Source organism: Sitodiplosis mosellana, unplaced genomic scaffold (genome assembly GCF_009176505.1).
Source record: "Sitodiplosis mosellana isolate CC-2019 unplaced genomic scaffold, AAFC_SMos_1.0 Smas_scaffold_1, whole genome shotgun sequence".
In the NCBI taxonomy this organism is placed as follows: Eukaryota; Metazoa; Arthropoda; class Insecta; order Diptera; family Cecidomyiidae; genus Sitodiplosis; species Sitodiplosis mosellana.
In genome coordinates, this window is record NW_022595244.1 from 23,658,737 (window position 1) to 23,680,696 (window position 21,960).

A 21,960-nucleotide genomic window follows, 5' to 3' on the forward strand; every position below is an offset into this window, starting at 1 on the left:
ATAAAGTGCATTGAAATATGAATTAGTGTCGCAGCCAGTGGCCAAAGTGATTGTGGGTGGGTGGTGAACTATGACGGCGAAAAATGGAAAATGCAACTGAAACAAAGAAAAAGTGGAACAAATTACACTGAACGCGCGAGAATGCACTCGCGCAAGCAATCATAACCACCGACAATAATAAATTTTACGCTTAATCGCTAAAATATTCCGTTTTGTTTAGCACCCAGGCCCGTTTGGCTATAGTGTGAACTGCAGCAAAACATCACGATTCAATGCACACATCCATATTGTACAAATCGTGCACACTAGTTTTTTCTATGCCAAATGAAATCCTTTCCATTGACTCAATATCAGCAGTTTTTTTTCTATTTTATGTTTTGCCATTCTTTCTAGTTTTTGTTGTTGTTTTGCGTGAGTGTGTGTATTTTCTTCTTGTTGTTTTGTATATTTTCTCCCCATTTGAAAGTAGATTTTTAATGGCGTTTTGGCATTGCTCGCGTCGTGGTTATCTTTATCGCTTTTAACAACATAAACTTATGCATAAATTTCAGTTATTCGTTCGTACGAACATTCGTAGCATTCGCCTTTGTGTGCACTATAATAATAACAGCACGAGTGGTAATTGTGTAGCGATTCGCATTCAAAATCACTGCATTTTGCCATGTCGTTGTAAATTGTGTGCGACACCAAGCAAAACACAATGAAAAATGCACAAACGAATGCGAAAAAATGTAAATAAAAATGATGTCGTTGTCGGTGCTGTTCTTGTTTCTGATTTGATTAGAAATTATATACCTATTCATTGTATTTCCACTGTCTACATTATTATTATTTTGGCTGTTGCGCGCACATTCACCCCTTTTTCCAAATCATTCGGAATATCGGCATTGGTGGTGTGCTTTGTGCTGTGTTTGCAAACTCTTGCCATTCAAATGAGAATGACTAAATCAGAAATCCGGCTACCATTTCATATATACCACATTGAATTGGATGTCATGCATTAAACATGAACGATAAATTTGTTCTTGTTCGCGCTAAACAATGAACACTAATAATAGCCCAGGCAACGCGAAAATAAACAACCACGCGGATTAAAAGCACCCCAAATGTATTTAAAAAAAGAACAAAATAAGTTGGTTTTTCGCGTTCGCACTCGCGCTTACGCTCACACTAACCAAACCGATTTCGTAGTAAGAAAATTATGAATATGAATATTAAATAACCGCAACTAGGAACATAAATAGTAGTTGAGTATGGAATTGTGGTCGATTTTCCATTTCATCTTGCATGCATTGTTGAACACCCCGGCCAACAACGACTCACGAACACACTATCCGCTTTCAATCCGCTGTTTCAGTTTGCTGTTGGCTCTTTCACTTTTGGCCGCTCTATCTCATATTTATCGACAAGAGTCGAGGTCATACATAGTACTCATACATACATATATCGTTGTAGCATTCATTTTAATGCTTATGCTTTATGGACTCATTGACTTTCCGGTTCACATGGCAAGCGCACTGAGATAGCATCGGCGCAACCAGCGATAACGTGGCACTTTTTTGTGTTGGTTATTAATAGAAAAAAATATTGAACAATTTAACCGATTGACAGGCATGATGCCAAAACGGACGGAAAATTACAATTTGATATGTCCATTGGATTGAAATTGTCGAGCTATTTTTCTTTTAATGAGTATGTTTACTTCCTCATCCGATCATTGTTATCGTGTGCTGGGCAGCCGAGCAGTCGAGAAGTAAAGTACTATTGAACTTATTTCAAAGACATACACTCGACTTCAATTGACTTACAAATATCTCACAAAGTTCAAGAGTTAAGATGTTCGGTATTATGCACTCGTATCATTCTGTAGCTTATTCAAATGTGATTTTACATAAAATTCCCATTAAGAAAACGATATGATTTCAAAATAAAGCCATAAATAATTCAAAAGCACCATTTAATCGTTTGTTAGCATTAGCATCGTTGTCAAAAGCATGTTGTAGAGTGCTCACTTGAGTAGGTATGTCTGTATGTATGATTCTGACTATATTTACCTAACTATTTTCCAGTATTGAAAACCTTATTATTATTATTACATAGAATGGTTGTGTTTATAGTATAATTCCGGCTAATGGAACCACTCAGCTAATGCCGTTTTGTAGTTTTGAGTCAATCTCAATGATAAAGTTACGTAGGGGAAGCACTTAAAATATTGCCTCTTTCAGATCCTTCAGTCGATCGATTCGTTTCGGCAATAAAATAGATTAGATATCCGAATTTCGCTTGAATGCAGCGCACATTACCGAAGTCAGACCGGAACATCGAAGCATTTGGTTGGAAATACACCGAAAAAAAACCAAATATAACCGTTTAATAGTTTTCTTCCCAATCGATAAATTACGCACAAAATACCTCGTATTATCATCATCAGCATGCATGATGCACGTACACCGCACTGAATGTCAAACATACGTTTTCGGATGGTTTGGCCTTCCAGCATTTCGTATGCTCGGATATATCCGCTGCATACGAAATGCCAAAGCAATACGAGATGCTAAACCATCCGAAAACGTATGATTGCTGAATGTCGAATGCACACCGGGACTTGGAAAATCACACGCGAATTGCACATCTGAATGGTGGAATTAACGCATTGCAATCAAAACAAAACGCACACTACACGTCAGTTCTAAATACACATGATTAGTAGTAAAACTCCCACATCAACATGAGTGGTTCGGTTCAGGATTGTTCAATCGGAAAACATGAAAGGAAGTGAAGAAATTCCACACAAATTGGAATGAGTGAAGCAGCAGCAAGCAGTGCACGAACAGAGACAAAAAAGGAAATATGTACATCGAAAACGAAGAAGATGAGAGCCACAACAAAAAAGAAAAAAAATGCGAGAAAAAAAGCAAATGAATGATCGAAGTAAACGAAATGTGCATCCGTTTTTCGTCAGACAGTTCTGCATACATTGTTTGCAGAGGAGTAGATTTTTCGATTTCATGTTGTAAACATGAATTATCCATATTTGTTCCGGCGTTGATTGGATTGATTTACAGCGACGACGGCAAAAAATTTCGCTCTAGCAAAAGCAGCATCGCCGAATCGATCCAGTTATTTTTGAAGCAATGAAATTGGTTTGTTCGAATGTTGGTGAACTGGCAAACATAGCGAAAAATGATTGAGTAGATAGGAGATGCACATAAGTAACAGCGCAAGTAAATATTTTATGGATTAATGATCATTGTAAAGCGGATGGAAGAACAAACGAATGAACGAGCCAGTCAACCACCCAACCAGCCAGCCCAGCAAACGGAACGAGTGAGAGTGGAAGATATATAGAGACAAAGAGACATGACTGTGGATGTCAAGGTGAGTGCGATTTAAAACGAAGAGACACATCTATAATTTGTGATTCATTTGTGTCTGGTCTCCGAAAAGCGATTTTTCCCCCCAGGTGGATGTATAGATTACACAAGACATTCTTGTAAATTATCAATCGCAAATATTTTCTCATTTTTCAGCTCACGTGTGCCTCGACTTACAGCCATCCATCTTACGTCACTCACTCAGCTATCGTTTATTATCCACCGTCTTAATCGAAACGACGGTCTCACTTTATTTTATTTTTGTTCTCGCTCACCCACATTCGCTTGTTCTTGCATTCATTGAGCAATAGCTGTAGCAAATGTTTGTACAAATTACAAAACTTGAGGAAAAAAGCTTACGATTTGTGTGAAAGATACACTCTTTCTCCGCACCCGTATAGTGTCACCTTTTCGAATGCTTATTCATCTTCATCCGTATCATTTATTAGCATTTTCACCATGTATACATATCTAATTTTTACACGTTGATAAAAGGCAATTTTTTTGATTTTACACGACTCGAATTGCATACGAATCCTTTCATGTTTGTTTTTTTTGAAGTATATTATGGGGAAAAATCAAAATGAGAGAGTGAGAGAAGTGAAGCTCAAACATGTAAAACTTTTCACAGCACATAAAATAAAACGATTCAAAGTGTGAAAAAAGCAGTAACATCGTATGTCAGCGACCGTGTGTTCAATGTTCAACCATCGCTGGGGCGCGCATGTGTCTGTGTGTGATATCATTTTAAAATGCCAAATGAGTGCACGTCGCGTACATAGTATGTGAATGAAATAAGGTATGCAACGATCTCGGCAAACAAACAAATATATGCGCGCACAGAAGAATAAAAAGTGATTGAAAACACAAGCGCGGCAGCACAGCAAATGAGAGAATGAAAATTAAATGGAAAAAGTTCAAATTGCATATTTAATGGGAAATGATGACGTTAATGTTTTTTTCGTATTTTAAAGATGCCCATGATGGTGTTGGTGTATTTGTGTTTCTCTCTGTGTTTGTAAATTGGGTGCACGGACCGGTTTTACGCTTCTTAGAATATTGTCACACACAAACCGTTCAGTTTCCTGCTTTAGCTTCAGCTTCAGCTTTTGCTTCTGTTTCACTTTTTCCGTTAATCTCGCTTTTGCTCACATTATTATCTGTTAATTTGGTTTTTGTTGCCGCATACTGTGAAATTATGCAAAGTCGGTTTGCTCTGTGTCACTGTGTATGGGTGTAGCCCTTTGCTAATGCTCTGTGTGTATTTGCTCGGTATTTACATGATGGAAATGAATACGGAATATATATTTTATCAACTTGATGAAAAATAAAGAAGCTTAACGGGGGCTTTCCAGTGCCCGTGTGCAATCTCCACCCGGCATTCTCCAAATTAACATTCCATCTCTGTTGCTCGCTTGCTCTCGCGTCACCGCACTGGATATAGACGTAATTGTATAATTATGAAAATGTGATTACGTGTTGTTTTCCAGAAAGAAATAGTAATGGGTTTGTGTTATCATTTCATTTTATTCGTTGCCTGAGCGAATTGCTACATTGTTGTGTGTCATTTTTGCATACATGGAGAAAAATGTCGAGCACATTAATGAACACTCAACATGTTTGAGTAGCATTTTGAAAGCCATTTTAATTCTCTAGTGCTTGGACATATGAATGGTTTGAAGTGAAAATGTAATACAGAAAAGTTGAGCGGAAAAATGTCGATGATGAATGAGCGGGAAAGGGATAGCTATATAGTAAACTGTATAGTAAACAATAGTGAACTATATAGCTATCCCTTTTCATTTGACATTTTTCCGCTCAAATTTTCTGTATTACATTTTCGCTCCAAACCATTCATATATCAAGTGACGGATTAGCGAATTTCAAGTGGATAAAAAAACACAAACTACTACGTCAATATCATTTCAGTTTGCGATGGGCTAATTAACAGAGCGCCTTTTCATTAACAAATCCAAAAGAGAGAGAGAGAGAGAGAGAGAGAGAGAGAGAGAGAAAATTGAACGGATTATCGCAAAACATTGTAATGCGAGTAAAAATACGTATGCGCGGCGTGCGCAAAATGTTGTGCATTGCAACGTGAAATAGTACACATTTTTGCAGAAAAGTGGGCTAATTGAGTTATTATTTATCTCTTTCGATAGAATGTCTGTGGATGTGACCAAGGATTTAGATGCAATTAGATCGTCCAGGCAAAAAAAGTGGGGCAAAGTTTCGACGATGCGAAATGATTTCAATTTGGTTTGGCACAAAAGTAATTTTAATGGAGAATTTATTAATATAGATCAGTTTGAGTGATATTCTGGCGATATCCCGTCGCTCCACATTGATGAAGTGCCGAAAATCGAGAGATAAAATCGATGAAAAGCTAATCGGTTAGCATGAAAATTGTTGGTACACTCAATGTTGACTTTTAATTTGGAGCGATGCAACATTCATCGCTTCATCAAAATTAAATAATCAATTTGCTTTAATATTGAATAAATAACAGCGTGGCTGTACGTTTTCGAGCGAGCGAGTGAGTGCACACGCAAACGCACTGCAAATGAACGAAACCACACTGCTAAATTGATAATATGTAATTGGTTTTTATCAAATCAGATAGAGACTCGTGTAGCCAAACATAATGGCTGGCTGCATAATGAAAACCAACCCATCTCCCTCTCTCGCTCTCGCTCTCGCTCTCATCATCTAGTATATTAATTCGTGCTCCGTGCACCATGTCTAATTAAAAATTCCATTCATATTTCGCGCAAGGTCAACTGACCACGCAATAAATGCATTTTATTTTGAATTTCACGCATGTTTGGCTTTGATCAATAAAATATTATTACAACTGACCAATTCACCAGCGCAAATATTGCCACATATTCTGGACATCAATATCCATAAATGCTAATTGCACTCCAGCGAGGTTCATTCCATTTTTGTCTTTCATCCTTGAACACTAAAAGATTGCACTGCATTTGCGGCCATCGTTCGAAGCAAACATATTCTAATTGCAAACATATATGATTGTGCAGAATTGAAAGCCAACGACCGTCCAACCGACTGTACAAGGATGGACACAAACGCACACATACACACACACAACAACAAAAAACGACTAATTTAGCCATTTTTTTCGTTGAGTATTGTTAATCTACTCAACTTCAATTTAAACATTCGTCAATTTCACGGAAAACGTATTTTTTAACAACTGGCCGGCAATTCATCTCCGAATCGTGTATCAAATTACCCATCGAAGAAATATTTGTTGACATTGTCAAAGCCAAATTGGTTTTTGTGTCGGTTCTTTTGTATCAATATTGCATCGAAATTAATTGCCTATGTCCGTTTCGATGTAAATGGTGTCATTTGTTGTTAGTTAATTGATATCGAAAGTAGTTTCGATCGCGATAGATTCACACGAAATTTTGTTATTATGCTGGAGGAAGGGGGGTGGAGGTTGATTACAATGCAACCGAAGTGGGATTTTATGTGAAAGCAACCAAAACCACAATTGCCGGCATCGACGGTGTCCAATATATCATTAATTTATCAAAATGAAAACAACCCAAAATACTCCAAACGATTGATTACAATTGTGTGGAGAATTTAACAGGAATTATAATCAAATTAGCCACAACGAAAATAATATTCTAAAATGATGTCATCGTGTATTTGCGCTTCATCGCTCTGACAATCGAAAACTATTTTCAATTATACCATTTGGCAAAATTAAATTTTCATTTTAAAGCTTGAGCGCAAATCATTTTCTTTTATGACGATTTTGCGCGAGCATCCATTCTATTGCCGATTTCATCATTTATAAGTTGCAAATGGATGTCGATGAATTATTTTGTCATTTATTTCGGATGTATTTTCATTCAATGTGCTGTCGAGTTTCCAATAGATTAAACCCCTGCTGTATTTTGTTTTGATTTTCATTTTCAATGTGTTTGTCTGGTGTTAATTTCCGGTTGTCTTTCGATCGAATCGAAGCGTATTTGCAAAAGACAACGATATGCTGAATGAATGAACGAACGAATGAAAGAAACAAATCATCTCTTTCTGCTTTAAGCCTTTTCCTGTTCGCTTCTTCAACTTCGTCTCGTGTCTTCTCCCCCCACCTCTGCTCCTCTGGTCATTAGCTTGGAATTCATTATCGATTCAGTCATTCTTCATTCATTTCGATGAAATTAAAACGCAATGAACCGTACTGAATAAATCATTCATGAATGAAATGGAATCATCGATGGCTAAAATAAAACAACGGGAACTCGTCAATGACGTGAAAATTCGAGCGCTGCCTCAATGTGTAAGATAGGTCATTTTTATTTTTACAACAAAATCAGATTCATGGAAAAACTAGTTGATGATGCACAAAGACCATGAATAATATTGACACTTCAATGTCGTTCGGTAAAATTCGTCGCATTGGCGATGGATTTTTGTTTATTCACGTTACACTTTATTATGATACAAAACGCAGTCAATTGAAGCGATGACATTTCGTGCCGAGTGCGCGGGTAAGCGAGCGAGCGATATATGAAACGCAGAACTGTTGAAACGTATCAACTATGAAAGACATTTTGTGTGCACAAAAACTACAATGAAGATGTCAAGTGAACTAATAAAAGTTAAATAACTCCACATTCTGAAGTGTGTGTGTGTTCGAAACACACAACAAAGATGTGTAGCATATGAATGAAGCTGCATGGCACAGCACAGCACAGCACAACACAACAAAGTCCAGTTTTCATGGAAGACGGCACGAACTCATCGAATGTCCCTTCCATCCCTATAAATATGTGATTCAGTTAAATCTACGTAATGTTTGCGAGCGCGTATATACGCGCGGCATGCGTCCACGTATGTGCATTGCATGAAAATATGCTTCAGCAATGTTATGTCTCTAAATCGCATACACACTGATCTAATGGCAGTGGAGGGAGTAGAAGAAGGAGAGAGGAAGAGATGAAGGTAGCGAGAAAGCTTCAAAATTAAATGCTTTTATAATGGAATTTTGTTGAGTTGAAAAATGCATGAATATTGTTCCACGTATGTGACACCATCAGCAAATGGCTGAAATGCATGTTTGATATTGCCAGTAGCGATGCGAATGGAAGCTACATTTAAGTGGACTAAAACACGATTCTCTAATAATGTTAAATTACAGAAACGATGATAGCTTAAATAGAAGGAGCAAAATGGAAAATCACGCGCTCTGAAATGTGTTTGTTTTGAACGGAAACGCTTTCAGCACCACTTCTTGAGTCAAACGCTTTGGACAAGGCGTTGAAGTGTACTCAATTGAGAATTTGCTTCAGAAAACATGCTTGTTTGTACCTATTTTCCAAACAATATTTTTAAGTGTTCATCAGAAATGACATTGAAATATATACATATCATTCGAAAGGCGCCTTGCCGTAATTACCCAGCTTCTTCCATATCTGCCGAGCTGCTGTCACACACATCTACAAACACCCATAAAAATAAACTTTTATAACATTTCGTTGATATTTTCAGTATGCACTCTCGCCTGCAGAACATTCGGTGGCGAACGCGTTTATTTCATGAATTATACGTGCATACATGCATGTATGGGGCGTAAGTGCAAGTGAAAATGCACCAGGTATTACATAGATGCCTCTTTCAAGAGATCATCCCAGCACACTCACACACATTACATATTAATGTGTTAACATTTGAATGTATAACATAACGTCCGCTTGTGAAGTGTCATCACATGAAATAACCATAAATTCTCGTCATAAACGTGCTTTATGTTAAATAATTTTGCATTTATGTGCAAGTGCCCTTAGAATTTGATGTTATTTGCCGTCGACATTTTGTCTGTCGGTGTTTTTAAAATTACCACCAAGTGTCGGTGTGAATGTTTGTGTGTGCTTCTATCATAATGTTCGGAGCTTTTATAGTTGTGTTAATCGAAATAGTTTTTGATGCATGCTTGACTCAACGACGACGCAGCAGCAGCTTTCAAATGCAAATAGCACCGAAGCAACTTCTTCACTTTTTTAGCTAATAGCATTTAATTAAATTTGATTCTCATTTCACGCTTTTTTAAGTGGAAAATGAAACTTAAATCTTAAAATCATCAGCGAATTATTTCATTTTTTTGCACGCGCATGAGCAGCAAAGTTTGCATTTTCAAGCGCACGAAAACCATTTGAAAATCAGAAAAGTTTCATTGTTTCTCTGTTTTTTTCGCCAATTCATTCGCAAAAGTTTGCTCAATTCTTTTTTGTATGCTATGGGTATGGGCGCACACTGCGACACGCTAATAACAATGGTGGGCCGGATGCGATGAGGTTGTCAGGCGGCTGTGTGTGCAAGTGCATTAACATCGGTGAGAACAATGAGGCAAGTGGGTGCAAAGAAAAACAGAGGAAGAGATAGAGAAAGGGAGAGTGAAAATAAAAACAAAACCTTATTAAAAGGAAATTCACTGTACTCTCACTCTCATAACTTAATTAAAAGCTTTGCGCGCATCCGTATGAAAACCAATACACTTTTTGTGCATGCTACTACTTCTTCTTTTTCACACTATCGTACACACAATCGTGCACAATGGAAGCGGCCATATTGAATATTTGAACCCGTGCGCATAAAAACGACTTAAAAAAACGTCACCGAACAAAGCGAAACACCTATTTGTTACTCGTTCAATTCGGAACAAATTCAACGCTGTGAAGCACAATGTTATTATATTCAACAGATCCAAAACCTTTCAGAGTTCTGTTTGTCCCTATCGGAAGTTCACTAACATGAATCATGAATGACGTTTGAAATGCCATTTTTGACAAATATCATTTCCAATATTTGGGTAAACCTTGTGACGAAATCATTTAATCAAATTTCCAAACTCTACCGTATAGATGCCGCTAGAGCATCATTTGCTGAATATCTTCCATTTACGATTCATGTTGTTGAACAAATTGTACACTGGTATGTTACGCCGACAAATCTATGTTACGTTTTGATCGGCGATTTTTTTTGTAATTCGTTTTTATGCTCACGGGTTCATTTATAGTGTATTGTCATTATTTCTTCCAATATGGTGACTTACAGTATGTGTTAAGAAGAAGAAGCAGTACCATTCCTCAGTTTGCATACGGACGTTTGCGCGCTCCTTTAATTTATTTACAAAAGTTTCTTTTCCCCTTGCAAACACCTTGAGCCAACGTAATTGTAAGCGAAATGCGTTAACGATGGTGATAGAGTATAATACACAATTTTTTCATTCCCACTTCATTATTTTACAATTCTTGGCGCGTTTTCATCATATTTTTCTGTCTCTTCTTTGCACTTCTAAAACTGGGTAAAGATTTATTTGTGTTGATTCTAAATTTGGCTTTACAGTTCCGTTCGTTTTTAAGCCTATTGTCACACGACGTATGTGTGTGTGTATGTATGCGGTGGTGGTGCCATTCATTTCGCAGTTTCCATTTTTGTTAGAGCGCGCGTTTTATTGTTTCGAGTGCGTATTCATTGTTGGTTATTCGAAGGCTACACAACGTACGAAGCTTTCCATTCAGTCACACATTTCACGTACCAAAAAGCCTGTAGGTTTTCACGTGTTTTCATAAATGCAGAAATGTGAAATATGCTCGTGTGCCGTCGTTCAACGGGTGAACGAAAGAAAGAAAAAAACAATATCATTTCTCAAGCAAAATTCATGTCGGTTGTATCAGCGCAACAACGGCAGCACGGCCATATTCATCTTCGCAGCGGGAGAACGTTTGCACTTTGATTACATTATTTCGCTTTTCATATTATCAAACAATTTCTGCCGCACTAGGGCGACGTTCATCTGTTCAAATTTCTATTGCTGCTGAGCTGAGCTCAGCATTGTTCTGTTCGTGAAGCATACACATAAGTGTTTAATGCAGACATTCCGTTTGGCTGCATATTGAGCTGAGCTATTTTCAAATATCTGGCTGTTTGGTACAATTTGATTTTGTGAGTATCTAGCCATGCAAATTAATGTGGAACGATTACGACGTATTTGTAAATAGCTCAGCTCAATATGCAGCCAAACGGAATGTCTATTTGAATGTTTTCGTCATGTGCTGCGGTTGCATAACCCACATTCACATACCGGGAAAAAAGACACAATTTCGTCTAATTACAAAACAAACCGAGTGCAAAACCCAAACAGAACACACACGCGCGTGCAAACTTTGCAGTGTTTTCATCTTTTATGACTGCTACCTTAGCGCTTTATGAAAATTGAATGTGCAAAGATACACCATCTATTTTCTCATACCATTGTCAGCGTCGTCAACATATATAACAAACATTTGACAGTGGAATTTCTTATTTCTAGCAATTATCCAACCTGCAAGTTGATGCAGTCTCACCATTACACCGATTCTCCGTCTCTCTCTCCTGGTCCAGGAGAGAGACAGAGATCCGATTCCATATATTCACTACACATTTTTGAGGCTTATTTGTATGAAATGTCAGGGGAACAACAACAAAAACGAACAACGGCAGCAGCAACACATAACAAACAAATGTTGTTCTCTTCACATGGAAAAACACAATCCACTGCCAATATCTGGCAAAAAATGAAAAAGGCATTTTAAATAATGCCACAAGTTGCTCCAAACTACGACAAATACTTTATTATTTGCACATATACAAACATTGCGATCGGATCGAAACAACACAGCATGTACAAGAGCGAGTAGCATGGCAAACAATGCTCGAAAGCGAAAAGTCAAAGCTCGAAACTATATTTCTTCAGCACTTGTCTCATTTTCTTGTGTTTATGTGCGTTTTGCTTCGCCTAAGAAACATCCAAGTCAGCGAATAAATTTCGGCCCATGCTGCTGCTTCTACTGCTGTTTGTGTGTGTGCAAGGTTTGTGCAAGAGAGCATATAAGCCAATAAACAAACATTTTCACAATGGTTTGGCAGGGAAAAAGCTGCAAAATCGTAGCCATCCGTACATCTCTGACATCATTGCATACAATTGTTTTGTATGTACTCCATTCCAATGATCAGCAATGCATGAATGTGTATGCATGTGAGCCGATCTCTCCACACCATATCTAGATATATTTGGAACAAGAAGTGAAAAGAAGTGAGAGCCAAAAGGAATATGCAACTCATTTTCTTTTCGTCGCTTTGTTCGTTTAAACCTTTTCAGTTTATTTTTATCATTTTCGGTTAGTTTACACTTTTACCGCATTCAAAGCCACTTCTATATGCTGGGGGAATCGCTCCGAACAACGAAGAAAGAATGAGACACACGAAAACACATATCGAGACAAATAAGTAGAGCGAAAGAGATAGTGAGTCCAAGACTGAGAGCGAAAGACTAGCTAAGGAGTAGACAAAAAAACTGAAAAAACAAACAGTGCAAACCGTTTATAAAGTGCATTAGAGGGAGAATCGTTCACAATACGAATTTCATGGTTTGTCGACTATTTAAATTTATTGTTTGTACATTTGCTGTTTGCTTTAAACACTGACTTCGCACATAAGTTTAAATCCATTTCAGTTGCTTCCTTCTTCTTCTTCTTGTGCCAAAATCCGCATAAACTGCATCGAACGACTCTCGAAATGCATACACACATTCATTTCAAACATTTGGTTCAGAAGCTTTGATATCGAGATTCATTCTATCTATATGGTACATCCGTTCGAGACGATTATTATTGCTGAATATGCCATGACGAGAAGATTTTGCACTTTGATTACATTCTTTTTCTCTCTCTCTCTTCATGGCACACACACATACACACACTACCTTTTTTTTGTTATTCGCTCTTGCTATTATTCATTCGACATACAACCTATTCCCACAATATCGATAAATATTTTTCATTCTCTCGCCACGCCATTCAAATCATGGTCCATTCTGAGAGAATTTGTAAACAGAAGAAGCGCCGCTATAATCAAAACACACCGATTACATCGATTTCTTTTGCGATATATGATGCCTGAAGCGAATGAAATTGTACAAAAAGAGAACTTCACATTGCCTTTGTATCAGAGAGACAGGGAGCAAAATGGGAGGCAAAGATTCCAAAAGGCTTCAAAAGGATTGAATGAACAATAGAAACAAACGAAACTTCTATCCATGCATTATTATAAGAAGAAAAAACATAACATTTCCGTTTGCATAAAAAAGCAACTCAATGCACATAAAAGCGCCAGGGAATCACTTATATCAGACGAAAACTTGCACAGAAATGCAACAAGACAATATGAAAATATTCAACGATGGGAATTTTTTTGCCAGATTCACTGATTTTTTCTCTGCAAATTCCAAATGATGTGAAGAAAAAAACATGTTTTTATTTCAAACTTTTTTTCCGGGCGTGGTAAAAAAAGTCCGGAGGATCAGAATTCTTTGTTGTCGAATGAGACACGAGCAACGCCTTTTGAATGATACGGGTAGATCAAGTTTCAATGCAAATCATGCATAAATGCATCGGAATTGAGTTGCAAAATATGTAAATCTTTGCATTCGTTGAATTTCCGTTTTAATTTCCCCGCGCACAACGTCACTACCACGTATACATACGAGATTAATGCTTGCTTTCAATTTTGCTCATAAGAATCTATTAGAAGATTTTAAAAGCATCGCAATTTTTAATTGATTCTTTTTTCGTTGCAGATACAACATTAATTACCTCTTTTCTATATGAAGAAGGAAAGAGAGACAGGGAGCGAGTGAGTAAAAAGGATCTACTGTCAAGCTAATGAATGCTTTTGAACGTGTATAGTAAATGGAAGACGAAGTAAATTCCGGAAGATGTACCTTCTCATCAGTCTTCTTACTGCAATCTTCTTTTGTGCATCGGATTTTTCTTTGATGCATTGCACACTGTAATAGTACTTAAACGCATTTATACGCAATCTGCGCTCCACTAACATCATTTGATGTAGATGTGGGCGTTAAAGTATATGTCTGTGGATGATATGCTCCAAATTTTCTTCAATTACGAGCGATAATTGAATGAAAAATTGCCTGACATTTAAGTCTTTTGCTTGTCCCCCTCGTGAAACAATCAACTGAATATTTCATATACATTAAAACAGATACAAAACCGAAGAATGTTTATTACTTACCGTAATTTTGATGAAGCGAAATCTCGAAAAATTCTCACTCAATATCAATTAAGCCAATCGCACAAAAACCGGAGCATTTTCGCTTGAAAATATACACACAAGTTTTGATGGCACAATATTAATAATTAACTAGAACGTTGAACAAACGACGCCGAGTGAACTTATCTTAAAATGGGTTCGAACGTAAAATGTTCAATATTCTGGTGATGACTTATAAGATCCTCTCTCAATAAATATGCAGTCGCAGCAATTCCACGTATATTTACATAAGTTTGATGTGCACATTCAAAACGGTGCGAAACACTTTGCTTGCCAATATTGACAAACTTTGGTTTGCCATTCATCCGCCCACTCATCCTTAGTGTGAGCCCCACACATACACATCACCATGTCAATTCATCGCCCATTCCATTTCGTCAGTTTCCCTGCAAACACTTTCATATTATTTTCACAGCTTAGTTGGCGTTTTATTAAAATCATGCAATCTGCGGATTATCGACGTTCATAAACACGAAGCAATCTTTTGTTTTCCCATTGAACGGGTCGAAAGTGTTAAATTGCATGGCTTTTTAGGGGATGAGGAGGGGAGCTGGAAAATGTGAAACGAAAATTAGTTGTGGCATTTCCAATCTATGAAATGTTCGAAATTCTCACGGATAAAAATTATTTCTCCGAATGACGCCCTTCCCAGTCGAACTCTCTCGCTCTCACTCACTCACTCACCAAATATTTTGCTTGTCTCAATTTATTCCTGAAAATGCGAAACACGTGAGAATAAACTAACCAGTAGAGAAGGGAATTAAAAATCGATTGGATTTTAGTATGGCATGATGTCGAATGTTCGATCGCTCTTCCTCTATACACCTCACCTTCGCACTCTCACTCTATCACACTCTCTCAAATTATTTGCAATGTCAGCGTAGAGCTCAAGCTGGTTCCGCTTCTTAGAAACGACGCAATGTTTTGATAGATTTTATTACATTCATGAACTATCAAGTTACCGAGTATTGCGTGCATATTCACCAATTTATTTGAGTAATGGAATTTATTGTCGCATCCTCTGGCGCACGCAGCGTTCACTATATGTAAATAGAAATTCTAACGACACAATCCATACGAATGTTTTGCAATCGAGTGAATTTGCTCAGGATGACGGTGTCAGTGGCAAGTCCTTCATGAATATGAAACATTCGGTTGCACGGTATGCAAAAGGCCATTTTGACCTCCCAATTGCGTTACGAAACACGCTTGAAAATATAGTTTATAGTTGATAAAGCGTCGTAAAAATAACTAACAAAGAAATAAAATTTCATTTCGCTGTTATTTACAGCGCATTTCGAGCACATTTGCGTTCCCATTCAAATGGCATTTTTCAGGATAAACACACACATATAATTCACGAATTTCTACTTTAAAAGTTCAAACACAATTTACACTGGGTTTCACACTTTGTTTTCAATGTGGAATTCCCATAGAATTAAAGTCTTATTTTACACACTTTCTTTTATTGCCCATGCACACAATGGCTTAAGCTTCACATTTCAAAGGCGATCAAACACACAAAGACGCTCAAAGGAATTACAAAGCACATTGAAACGATTTGAATCGGTTCTATAAAAGCTAATGCATTTCCCCATAAATTATCACAAAATATCTCAATTTCGTAGTTTAATAGTTGAAACGAAGGCCAACCTACTATCCACATGCTAATATCGTGTTTTAAAAGTACTACAAATCATCAAACGTATTCAATTGTTTGTTCTGCCATTAATTTGCCCGAACTATCGATGACACACCATCGACAGATGACACCATTTTCTATGGCGAATCGAATTTCGAAACGGAACCACAAAATGATTATGCGGTATACGCTTCACAGCCTACACATATTCGTACGTAAGTAGTTTGGCAGAGCAAAGTTTTCAATTTAGCCATTTTAAACTGCGCCAAAGACGCCGCAAAAAGTTACAATTACTTTGCATTTAGATCGATCCAGATGGAAAAATGAAAATCTATTCAGGCCAAAACTTTTTAGTTCAATGGCTGGTGAGACAGAGAGTTTTTGGCAAGCAAATAAATTTAAGCCGTTTACGGTGGAAAATCAGATCGATTTTGATGAAAAAAATAAATAATGTGTTTTTTTCTCTTCTTATTTTTCTCACAACGCTAAAGTTCGGAAGCCAAGGACAGCGATTTACACCTGAAATATCACACATACACTGGATTCTTGTAACATATACTTTTATGCAGTTTACTTTATACACACACACAGAGTTTAACTTTATGTGTTTTGGAGGGATATGCTGTTATGCCGAGCGATGAATATCATCGCGTGGAATGAAGTTTTGGCACGGCCAAAACTTTCTGGAGCAACTTTCTTTTTTTCTTTCCTTCTGTCTTTTGTTCATATTGTTTTGCAAAGATTCTTGCATTACAAAACCTCGAAAAACAGTAAGTAGTTTCGATGGAAAAGTCCAGGCTAATATTTATATGCGATTTAAATAAAAAGATTTCCCAACGAATAAAGCCATTGGCAATGGAACAATGCGATGATGCGTCTTTCTTGTTTTCTCGTTCACGTTCACTAAAAGTGAAAACAATTCCATCACATTGCATATTTTATGCGACATATTCAATAATTTTCGTATATGGGCACCGAGGAGGGGATGCGGTGAAAAGCGGCGGAAAATGAAAAGCAACTTCAAACTATTCCAATAAATTTTTTGATTGTGCATATTAAAATTTTATTTATTGTAAGAGTAACTTTTTGCCATTGTCAGCACAATCGTTGACACAATATCGTGTGCTCAACGTGTGTGTTAGTGCATTGTGTATACGGGTAAAAGTTTTAGTTTGACATTTACGGTAAGGACCGGTAAGGTCGGTCCTTGAAGCTCAAGATGGCATGGAGCAAAGACGTTCTCAGAAGTTCGACACACTCACACACACACATACAGCATAATGTGCACCTTATCAGTGGGTATAGAGTTAAGAGATTCGATGCGAACGTGGCATTTATGCAAATATCAAAGTTCCTTTTCATTCCATCGTTATCCAAACATACACAGTATATAGCCACTCCAAACACGTGCTCTCTTTCGCACCCACACAGTTGCCAAAAACCTTCGATTCTATTATTTTTATTACGTACTCTTTCGTTTAAGTAATTTTATATCGTTTTAACCAAGAGAAAGTGCTCAACGCATAGGTTGCACAGGAAACCAGCAGAGATCGATTCGCACAAACATGACTTTACTCCCGACACACAAAATATATTCAATAAAATGTTTGAGTTAAAGTTTTTAGCAAGGCAAAGTTTGGCTTTTGTTCGCGAGTCTTAACCATAAAATTGGATCGAACTTAATGCTTCTTGCACACATTTACCACGATTCACATAATGCGTAGCGGCAGAGGTATGGTGCATACCATAAGAGATGCATATTGTGTGTGTGTGTGCCTGCACACAGTGAAATTGTTTTACTAACATGGTACAGTCAGCAGCCACCACCGGGGCAGGGAGAGTGTCTTGCAGCGAACGATGTCGATGGTGCAACGCAATAATGGAAATCTATTACAAACATGAATAAATTTGTCTATTTATTGAATAGCATTTAAATGCAATTTCGAACTCAAATATCCAAACGAATGAAGATATTTTGCTGAAATATTGAACATTGCGCTTCCCATTATAGAAAGAATTCGATGTTCCTCGTTGCGCTATTATGCTGAATTGATAAGAGATTTGAATTTGCAAAGTAAATAGAGTGGGAAAATACAGAGCGGTGTAGTTGGCAACAATATCTGCCAGTGAATTATTTATTTGGACTACAGTTGCACGGACAAATATATGCCAGAGTTAATTGTTGGTAAAAATCAATGAACTCCATCGTTTTCCATTTTGATTTTGAATTCTTGCGTTTTACAGCGGAATAGTGTTCATTTCAAACATTTACCATGCTCACAGCAAAATATTTTGGTTTTGAATGCCATTGCTTGAAAAATTCATATTTAAATTGAAATTTATATTTAATTTAACTAGCAGACGCTATGCCAAAAATATTCGGCGTGCTTTTGGTAGAGAGAGAGAGAGAGAGAGAGATGAATCGTGTGCTGCACTTTATTTGCACTTTAAAGCCACACGCTTTTATTGCTGTGCATATCAATCCAACATTTCCATGTTTCGTTTGTTTATTAAATTCAGTAAAATTTCAAAATCAACACGAGCACCAGCCAAAATGCGATGCCATCGCATTCATTCGAAAATTTAATTTCCCCACATAGTTCAACTCAACGATGTAAAAACGCAATGACATTTGCGAAACGCACACGGCACAAACACAATATCGACATCGACACACAGCTCCCGTGCGATAACAAATTCAATTAAGTTCAGAGACACACTCACACACTCTCTTGCTCTTGCTCTTTCTCTCTTTCACATATACTCCGCGTGTCTTTCTCGCTCCCTTGAGAGCAAATGGAGACTGTGTTCTCGGTGTATCTCTGCTAATTATTTTGATTATTTGTATTCGTGCAACGTTTTCAATACCATCAATTTTCTTAATTATGTTTTTACCCATTTGAAATCTAGCTGTGATTTTGAGACGTGGCCAAAGTGAGAGAGAGGATCGGAGAGAGAGAGGTGCAAATCTTGTCGTGTGCACGTTTCAGGCAAACGGCAACTCAATTTCCCAGCTTGAATTACAAATGCAGTTTTTGTTCTTCATTCGTTTCGCATGCAAATTAATTGTAATGCTTCTTATAAAGTTGATTGCACCAAAGTCAGCAGGCAACATGGTGCTTATACACTTCTACTTCATGGCGGTTTGTGTCCTTCCCAATGTTTGGAACTTCATCGACGACTTCAACGTCATGCAATGTACTGCCATCGGCCCCATAAAAAAGGGTGAACAAATTTTTATATCCATACCCCGAGCATGTATATGGAGTTTCAATACATTACATTAGGTGTCAACATTTAACTCCATCTAGAATTCTTTCCAGTAGTTGTGTTTTAGTGAGTGATATTACCTAGACTGAATATAGCGGTTTCAACTACTTTTGGGCGAAATTATCTCAAAAGTAAACTGCAATGAGTTATTTGTTATTTATTTTATTTTATTTATTTTAATAAACACCGCCAAGCTCTGGCTGAATATAATGTGGGTTTTTGATTAAGGTTTGGCCGGAAAAGAGTGCAAGACTGTTACATATTTAAAATAATAAACATTTAGTAGCGATAATTTTTCATAACTATCAGTTCTCGCCTCGTTAAAAACCTGGCTCTTTTCATACATCATGCGGTATTCACAATATTAGGAACATGAAAACGAAAAAACAGTCATACAACCAAGATGGAAATGCTTGATATTAGTCTATGGCAAACGGTCCATGATAACCTTTGGTAAACGTTTCCAAAGGAACAAAGGCTATGTGAAGCGTTTAATTACACGTTTAATTTGAGACCCTAGGACAGCAAAAGTCGTCGCTCAATTTATACCGGTGGATAAATTGACGAGAAGTTTTACGTCTTAAAGGCAGATCCATGTTGATTGCAGAGTGCATTGAGTTGACATGGACTATCATTTGAAGCGTAACTAGAGCATTTGATGCTAATTATGAATAATTCAAAATTGATTTCAGACATAATAATATTAAGTTGCCAACTCATGGATGGCTACAACAAAGCACAAAATCAAATTTTACAATAAATAATAAGTGTAAACATCACAGATAAGTATCATCATTTCTATACACATAAGAGAATGTATGGGGAACAATTCGTCAGTCTTTTAGTATCGATTTTGCTGTGTGATTCGTGTGCGATGAGTCGAATACCACGTAGGTGGTTGGTACCTGGGGAAGCCCCACTCTTGTTTGTTTCAATCAGCAGCAACCTAAATGGCATTCGGGCAATATGCGTTGTCATTGATGAGTTTGTCCGCTTGAGATCAGGATCAGGTTTAACGGCAACATGAAAATCGAAATTTCATCATTAATGTGGGCAGTATCAAGGTGTTCTCGTGGAGAACATATACAAAAAATGAGGTTACCTGGATGAGAAGTTGACTAGGCGGCCAGGTAGTCATTTAAGTTTGCAAAGCGATCCAAAAGTGGTGTCCGCCATTCTGCGAACCGATGATGCAAAATTCTTCTTTGAGGTTGCAGCTGTGAACAGTTCCGGCACCATGTTCGCCATTTTGCACATTTGAGGAATTGGAGCTTCGCGCACCAGCTTCATGTGCTTGTCATTCACCTTGAATTGTTCGCTGTGTCTCAATGAACGCCCATCATTAAGTGAGACTTGGTCACTAACTGTTGGACAGTTAGCATTACCGTTGATGATGTCGTAGAAGAAAGTCAGTGACGCGTTGACACGTCGACGGCGAAGACTAATCATGTTCAAGTCTGACAATCGCTGCTCGTACGGTGTGATTGAGTATTGGTTATGCACGGATGGGTATTCACGACGAGCGTACATAGTGAATTGGCGTTGCACGGATTCAATTTTGTCGCTGTGAATTTTGTGGAATGGAAGCCATACCATGGCGCAGTAATCGAGGTGCGATTGAACTAATGCAAAATACAGCGACTTTAGTGTGGTGACGTCGGTGATATCATGGCAGAAGCGTTTGACAAAGCCAAGCGCAGCCGTTGCCTTCGAAGTGACCATGTCAATGTGTTTGGCAAAAGATAGCTTTCTGTCAATTAGAACACCCAAGTCCTTGTGTTCAGTCACTTTGTCGAAGGCATGGTCGCCATAGGTGTAGTTTGTATCCAAATGCTGACGTTTCTTGTAGATAGATAGCACTGCACATTTTTCGAGGTTAAGGTGCAGCAGATTCACATCACACCAATGTTTGTCGATGGCTTGTTGCAGTATCTCCGAATCTTGTTGAGATTTGATGATTTTGGCAATTTTGATATCGTCGGCAAACAGTAATATCATGATGTCCGGGGGCATTTGATCCATGATGTCGTTGATGAATAGCAGGAATAATGTAGGGCCAAGGTGGCTCCCCTGTGGGACACCCGACGACGCTGTAAAATCGTTCGACTCGCTTGCTCCGTGCTTGACAAATTGAATACGCTTTTCCAGGTACGACTTAAGCCATGCCAGCAAGTTTTGAGGTAGATTGAATGACTTCAATTTGTCAATCAAAATTTTGTGATCAACTCGATCGAAGGCTTTCGTAAAGTCCGTGTACAGGACATCAACTTGAGCTCCAATGTTCAGGCCACTCTGGGCGTAGTACACAAACTCGGTTAGGTTTGATGCTGTAGATCGTCCTTTCATAAAGCCATGTTGGTTAGGCGAGATGCGATCACGAACAGTTTCAAGCAAATTTACGTTGACGAGGTGCTCGAAGAATTTAGCGATCGTTGGTAATTTTGCTATGCACCTGTAGTTTTCAATGTCCGATCTGGGACCCTTTTTGAATATGGCTGATACACTCGATCGTTTCCACTCGTCGGG